Raw genomic sequence first — 7,564 nt, forward strand, 5'->3', positions numbered from 1 at the left:
GCTGGCTTCCGCTTGGCTTTTGATGAGGCCTCAGGGAGCTTTCAATCATGGCAGAAGACAAAGGGGGATCCAGCAGCAACATGGTGAAAAGAGAAGCAAGAGAGAGTGACGGAGAGGGGTGCCAACATACTTTTAAACAACAAGATCTTGTGAACTCACGATCGTGAGAACAAGACCAAACCACGAGAGATCCACCCCCACACCCAGACACCTCCCACCAGGCCCCGCCTTCAATACTGGGGATTACATCTCAGCAGGAGATTTGGCAGGGACACAGATCCAAACCATACTAGACCATAAAAAGAACGTTTCCCTTCTTCCCTAAAGACCTTCAGAGGACAGGGGTCCTGCCTCATCCCAAGAGGAAAGGTATAAAGACTGGGGTAGGGAAATGAACCTAAAGTTCCCCCAGTTTATTATCATTAGATCATACCCTTTTTGTACAGTCATACTTCTACATGACTGGCTATTCTTAAGTGAACCTAAGAAGCAAAATACAGTTTTCCCTGGGTCTTTGGCTCTTCATTTTTGAAGGCTCCTACGTCACATAAGGCTTTGGTTACATAGATTTCCTATGCTTTTCTGTTGTTAATCTGTCTTTTGTAATAGGGGTATCGGCCATAAACTTTGTAATGATAAAGGAAAAGATAATTGCTTTTTCTTCCCTACACTGCCATATCAGCAAGAGCTCTGGTCCCAAAGCTACCAACATGTAGGTGTGTGTTCTTGAGCTCTCATATCATTTCTATACATGTCAGTTCTCTGTGGACAGGGAGGACAAGCAAGACTCCTTGATCCCATTCCAATGTAAATTCTCAGTGAAAATGGGATTCTTAGAATCTTGTCCCCAGCTTCTCAGGAGGCTGAGGTGGGAGGATTGCTTGAGCCTGGGAGGTCGAGGCTGCAGTGAGCAGTGTTCACATCACTGCACTCCAGCCTGGGTGACAGAGCAAGAAAAAGAAAAAACAAGAAATAAACAAACAAACAAAAAACTTAAGGCTAGGATGCAGCCTTTGGGAGCTCATTAAGTCTCTGTCTCTACATCAAGGTGAGATCACACCTAACCCATCCTGAAATATTATATTTGTTAGTTTATAAATTCATTAGTTTATAAGACCTTGAGAGAAAAACCTTTTAAAATCTCATCTTCAAGAGCATATCTCAGGATTTAACAGCCTTCACTATAAGAAAATTGCTGCTTAGAATTAAATTTAAATTTTTTACCCTAATTTAAGTCTCAAGCTCTCTTGTGCATACTTCCATAGCAAAAATCTGGTACAGTTTGCTCAGTATTTACCTTTTATATGTGTGTAGATGTTTTCTAAAACAATCTTCTTGTGAATATTGTGTCTATAACTCACATTTGCCATGGCAATTGTTGTTTCTATATTTTTTAAAAATCATATGAGATATCCACCTCACTGATGAGGACTTTCATGAATAGAACTTCACTTCTAAAGTTATGGATGTTAAGAAATCTATTTAAAAGGAAAAAAGATTGAGTAACAAATTTACAAATCAAAACATGCTTTAAAGCTAAAATTATCATTTCTAAACTAAGTAGATAGAAAAATAAGACTATATAATAGGTACATACATTATTCAAATGATACAGCTAACATTTTAAGCTTAATATAAATGAAAAGCAAATGTCTAATTGATAGTCATTTACTCTTGTCACTATACAACTAGAATAGGGCAAGCTAGTTTTGTATGTCATTATTCAAAGAAAGAGTGTTCCAACATCCTTTACGAAATTAAAATAGTGCATAATATTAATGTTGTTTGTTTTCGGTTTCTAGGGCATATCTGACATATATTACTGGATATGTTGAGTCTCAATTTGACACCCACAACTCAAAGGGTGTTAGCACTGCATTAACCAAGATTCATCAAGTGACTAGTTCTCTTGAAACAATATGAAATTAACCTAGTAAAATGGAGTTACTTGAAAACACTAATTAGATGTTTGTGTTTGTTTTTCAACCACGATCCCTGTGCACTATTTAACTGTATAATTCTATAGAGCTGGTAATCTCCATTTGTCGCCATTGACAAACATACATTTATGAAGTCTGAACTCCAAGGAAAGTAGTTGAAGTTAAAAGAACAAAATGGGCTATATAAAAAGAGTGCCTCTTTGGTAACCATTAAAAGTCAATTTTCATAAGAAAATATATTGTGAAGAATGAATTTTCTTACTGTTAGACAAAGGAATTACACATAAAGAATGAAAGAAAGCTAGAATAAAACCTGTGGTAGTGAACCGGAATCAGAAGTAAGTGTATCAGTTTGATATATATATGAACGGATATAAAAATAAATACAGATATGTATACATGCATAGGTTAGTTTACATACACATATTTCCTACCTCTGTCCACCGAGACAGCCTGGGAGCAAGGCTATTTCAGCAGTAATGAGAGTATCCAGGTCTTCATTTCTTAATATCATCATCCAGTAAAAGGAACCAGAGTTCTTGAAGGAATGGTGGATTTCAGGTCTGAGGCAGGGAAAGTACAAGACCATCCTGGAATATCCTGTGGTGTTTGAAATAAAAAGAATGCTAAAAATTGATGGGAGCACATTGAGGAACAACTTCAAGAATATCAATGACCAAATCAAGGTCAATATGAGAACCAAAACAAACGATGACATATTAGATTAAAACCCATAGTCCACAGTGATATAAATGATTGAATAAATTTAAAAATGAGTGACAAGGGGAAGATTTTGCTAGCATCAAATTATTTCTTTTTATAATATTTTTACTTTTTATTAATTTTTTATTCTACTTTAAGTTCTGGGGTACATGTACAGATGGTGCAGGTTACATAGGTATACACGTGCCATGCTGGTGGTTTGCTGCATTATTAGCCCCTTCATCTACATTAGGTATTTCTCCTAATGCTATCCCTCCACAATTCCCCAAACCCCTGCTATTTCCCTAGCCCCCCACTACCAAGCCCTAGTGTGTGATGTTCCCCTCCTTGTGTCCATACAGCACACTGATGGGTTTTGACTTTTTATCCAATTTGTCAGTCTGTGTCTTTTGATTGGAGCATTTAGCCCATTTACTTTTAAGGTTAATATTGTTATCTGTGAATTTGATCCTGCCATTTTGATGCTAGCTGGTTGTTTTGCCTGTTAGTTGATGCAGTTTCTTCATTGTGTCGATGGTCTTTCCAGTTTAGTACGTTTTTGCAGTGGCTGGTACTGGTTGTTCCTAGTGCTTCCTTCAGGAGCTCTTGTAGGGCAGGCCTGGTGGTGATGAAATCTCTCAGCAGTTGCTTTTCCATAAAGGATTTTATTTCTCCTTCACTTATGAAGCTTAGTTTGGCTGGATATGAAATTCTGGGTTGAAAGTTTTTTTCTTTAAGGATGTTGAATATTGGCCCCCACTCTCTTCTAGCTTGTAGGATTTCTTCTGAGAGATCTGCTGTGAGTCTGATGGGCTTCCCTTTCTGGGTAACAGGACCTTTCTCTCTAGCTGCCTTTGGCATTTTTTTCTTCATTTCAACCTTGTTGAATGTTACGATTATATGTGTTGGGTTGCTCTTCTTGAGGCATATCTTTGTGGTGTTCTCTGTCTTTCCTGTATTTGAATGTTGGCCTGCCTTGCTAGGTTGGGGAAGTTCTCCCAATAATATTCTGAAGAGTGAATAGTATCCTGAAGAATGTTTTCCAACTTGGTTTCATTCTCCCCATCACTATCAGGTACACCGAACAAACGTAGATTTGGTCTTTTCACATCATCCCATATTTCTTGGAGGCTTTGTTCATTTTTTTTTTCACTCTTTTTTCTCTAATCTTGCCTTCTCACTTCATGTCACTGAGTTGATCTTCAATCTGATATCCTTTCTTCCATTTGATCTGTTCAGCTATTGAAATTTACACTCTGTATATGCCTCATGGAGTTCTCATGCTGTGTTTTTCAGCTCCATCATGTCGTGTCTTGTTTTTCACACTGGTTATTCTCATTAGCATTTCATCTAACCTTTTTTCAAGGCTCTTAGTTTCCTCGCATTGGGTTAGAACATGCTCCTTTAGCTCAGAGAAGTGTATTACCCACCTTCTGAAGCCTGCTTCTGTCAATTCATCACACTCATTCTCCATCCAGTTTTGTTCCCTTGCTGGTGAGGGGATGTGGTCCCTTGGAAGAGAAGAGGTGTTCTGGCCTTTGGTGATTTCAGCCTTTTTGTGCTGGTTCCTTCCTGTCTTTGTGGATTTATCTACCTTTGGTCTTTGAAGTTGGCGACTTTGGATAGGGTTTCTGAGTGGGCATCCTTTCTGTTGATATTGAAGCTATCTCTTTCTGTTTATTGGTTTTCCTTTTAATAGTCAGGCCTCTCTGCTGCAAGTCTGCTGGAGTTTGCTGGAGGTCCACTCCAGACCCTGCTTGCCTGGGAATCACTCATGGATGCTGCAGAACAGCAAAAATTGCTACCTGTTCCTTCCTGTGGTAGCTTCATCCCAAAAGGGTACCTGCCAGATGTCAGTCTGAGCTCTCCTGTATGACAGTGTCTCCCAGATAGGATACACTGCAGGGAAAGGAGCAACTTGAGGAGGCAGCCTGTCCCTTAATGGAGCTCAAGCACTATTCTGGGGGCTCAGTTGCTTCAGGGCTGCTGGGCAGGGACGTTTAAGTCTGCTGAAGCAGAAACCACAACCACCCCTTTTCCCAGGTGCTTTGTTCCAGGAAGGTGGGGGCTTTATAAGTTCCTGATGGGCTGCTGTATATTTTTTTCTGAGATGCCATGCCCAGTGAGAAGGGAATCTACTTGACAGTCTGCCTGTAGAGGCCTTGCTGAGCTGCAGTGCTGGGCTCCACCCACCTGCGATGTAAGCTTCCAGGAGGCAGTGGCTTTGTTTACACAGGCATTGTTGAAGCCACCTATGGGAGTTTCAGCAATGGCAGGTGGCCCTCCTCCCACCAAGCTCCACTGTCCTGGGTCGAGCTCAGACTGCCGTACTGGCTGTGAGAGTTTCAAGCCAGTAGCTTGCTGGTTTTCTGTGGGTGGGACCCCCCAGCCAACTCACTTGGTTCCCTAGCTTCAGCCCTGCTTTTCAGGGGAATAGGCAGTTCTGTTTCTCTGGCATTCCAGGTGCCACTCATCTAAAGCAGGCACCCAGTTTTGTGCTGGAAACCCCAGGTGTTGACATTTTAGGTGCCAATGGGAATCTCCTGGTCTGCAGGCTGTGTAGACAGTGGGAAAAGCGCAGTGTCTGAGCCAGAGGGCTGGAGTGTCGGGAAAAGTCCCTAATGGCTTCCCATGGCTAGGAGTGACAGTCTCCAGTCCCTTGCACCTCCCAGGTGAGGCAGTGCCCACCCTGCTTTGGGTTGCCCACCTTGGGCTGTTCCCACTGTCTAACCAGTCCCAGTGAGATAAACCTGGTACCTCAGTTGGAAATGTGGAGATCACTAGTCTTCTGGCACACTCTTGCTGGGTACTGCAGACTGGAGCTGTTGCTATTCGGTCATCTTGGCAGAAGTCCCCCTAGCATCAAAGTCTAATTACTAAATGTAGAAGGAATGATGAAAGTAGAAAATCACCATTAGGGCAAAAATAGTAACTACTACAGGTAAGAGTCACAAATGAATGCTAAAATCAGTATTAAGATAGGAGAAGAAACAGTATTAAACTATCTCCTCTCAAGATACTTACTAACACAAAAGAAAAAATAATAACTTTACAGTGGAGAAATCTAGCAGATACACCATAACCAAGGAATCAAAGTTAAAATTATGTAATAAGACATAATGTATTAATACATATCAGTATTCTGTATGTCCTGACAAGATGCTCTGAGAAGGTCACAATATTACTATTGTGGAACTCTTGCCAAAATGCATAACTTGAATTTAATCATGGAAAAAAATCAGACAAACTCAAATTCAGTGACATTCTACAGAACAACTGGTCCATGCTCTTCAAAATGTCAAAGTCATAAAAGACAAACAAAAACAGAGGAATTGTAATAGATTGAAGAAGACTAACAAAATATGAAGCTTAAGGCAAGACAGGATTATTATGGATTGATTCTTGGATTAAAAAATGGTATTAGTGGTATAATTGGCAAAATTCAAATAAAGTCTCTAGATTAGTTAATAGTATTATTGTAACCATGGTCATATCTTGATGTCATTAATTTTACTGTGGTTCTATGAGATGCTAATATTAGGAGAAGATAGGTGAATGGCATATGAGTTTTCTGTGTTATATTTTAAAACTTTTGGTAAGTGTAAGACGATTTCAAATTAAACAGCTAATTTGAAATAGTTCATCTTCACCGCCATTTTCATGAGCTTCAGTTGAAAACAATCTTTGTGTTGAGGTTGTCTATTGCTATGAAATAAACCACTTCAGACATAGTGGCTTTAAGCAACAGTCTATTATTATTATGTCTCATGTTTCTAGTGGTTGAATTTGAAATCATCTTATAGCAACAGCAGATTTTTTTTTTTTTTTTTTTTTTTTTGAGATGGAGTCTTGCTCTTTCGCCCAGGCTGGAGTACAGTGGCACAATCTTGGCTCACTGCAACCTCCATCTCCTGGATTCAAGTGAGTCGCCTGCCTCAGACTCCCAAGCAGCCAGGATTACAGGCTCCCACTACCACACCTGCTAATCTGTGTATTTTTAGTAGATATGGGGTTTCATCATATTGGCCAAGCTCGTCTCAAACACTTGTCCTCAAGTGATCCACCAGCCTCAGCATTGCAAAGTGCTGGAATTATAGGTAAATTGCACAAATTTGATAACAGATGAACCAATTTCCTACAGACACAACATGCCAAAACTCACACAAGGGGAAATGGACAATGTGAGTAGACTTATATCTATAAAGGAAATTGAACCAATAGTTAATAATCTTCCAACACAGATAGCACCTGGCCCAGATGTGTTCACTGTTGAATTCTACCAACATTTAATAAAGAAATTATACCAATTCTCTATAATCTTTCAGAAAACAGAAACAAAGGAAATACTTTCTAATTTATGAGGCCAGCATCACCACACCAAAACCAGAGAAGATTTTACAAGAAAATAAAAGTACAGAAAAATATTTCTCATAAACATAGAGGCAAAGATAATAAAATATAATCAAATCAAACCAACAAGGTATAAAAGGAATTATATAACATAACCAAGTGAGATTTACCCAAGATTTGAAGGCTGGTTCAACATTTGAAATCAACCTATGTAATACATCACATCATCATGCTTAATAAGAAAACTCACATGATATATCAATAGATATAGACACCAATTCATGATAAAAAGACTCAGCAAACTAGGAATAGAGCCAAACATCCTCAACTTAATCAAAAAACATCAACAACAAAATCCATTGCTAACACATCTTATAGTAAGAAACTTGAAGCTCTCTTGCTAAGATCAGGAACAAGGAAAGGATGTCCCCTTTATCACTGCTTTTCAGCATTATACTGGAAATCCTAAATGCAATAAGTTGAGAAAGGAAAATAAAAAAGTATACAGATGAAGAAGGAAGGAAAAGAAACTATCTGTTCACAGATGACATAACCATCAATACAGAAAATCT

General features: G+C 39.2%; 1 long non-coding RNA gene across 1 annotated transcript; it reads right to left on the reverse strand.

The window, feature by feature from the left end:
* Positions 1-463: 463 nt before the first annotated feature.
* Positions 464-6,451, reverse strand: LOC119469690. Its single transcript, XR_005198526.1, has 2 exons — positions 5,400-6,451; positions 464-2,540 (listed from the first exon to the last, which is right to left on the reverse strand). It is a non-coding gene; the product is annotated as an uncharacterized LOC119469690 (long non-coding RNA).
* Between the last annotated feature and the right edge of the window lie 1,113 nt (positions 6,452-7,564).

The sequence above is a fragment of the Cebus imitator genome, unplaced genomic scaffold (genome assembly GCF_001604975.1).
Source record: "Cebus imitator isolate Cc_AM_T3 unplaced genomic scaffold, Cebus_imitator-1.0 Scaffold771, whole genome shotgun sequence".
Classification (NCBI taxonomy): Eukaryota; Metazoa; Chordata; class Mammalia; order Primates; family Cebidae; genus Cebus; species Cebus imitator.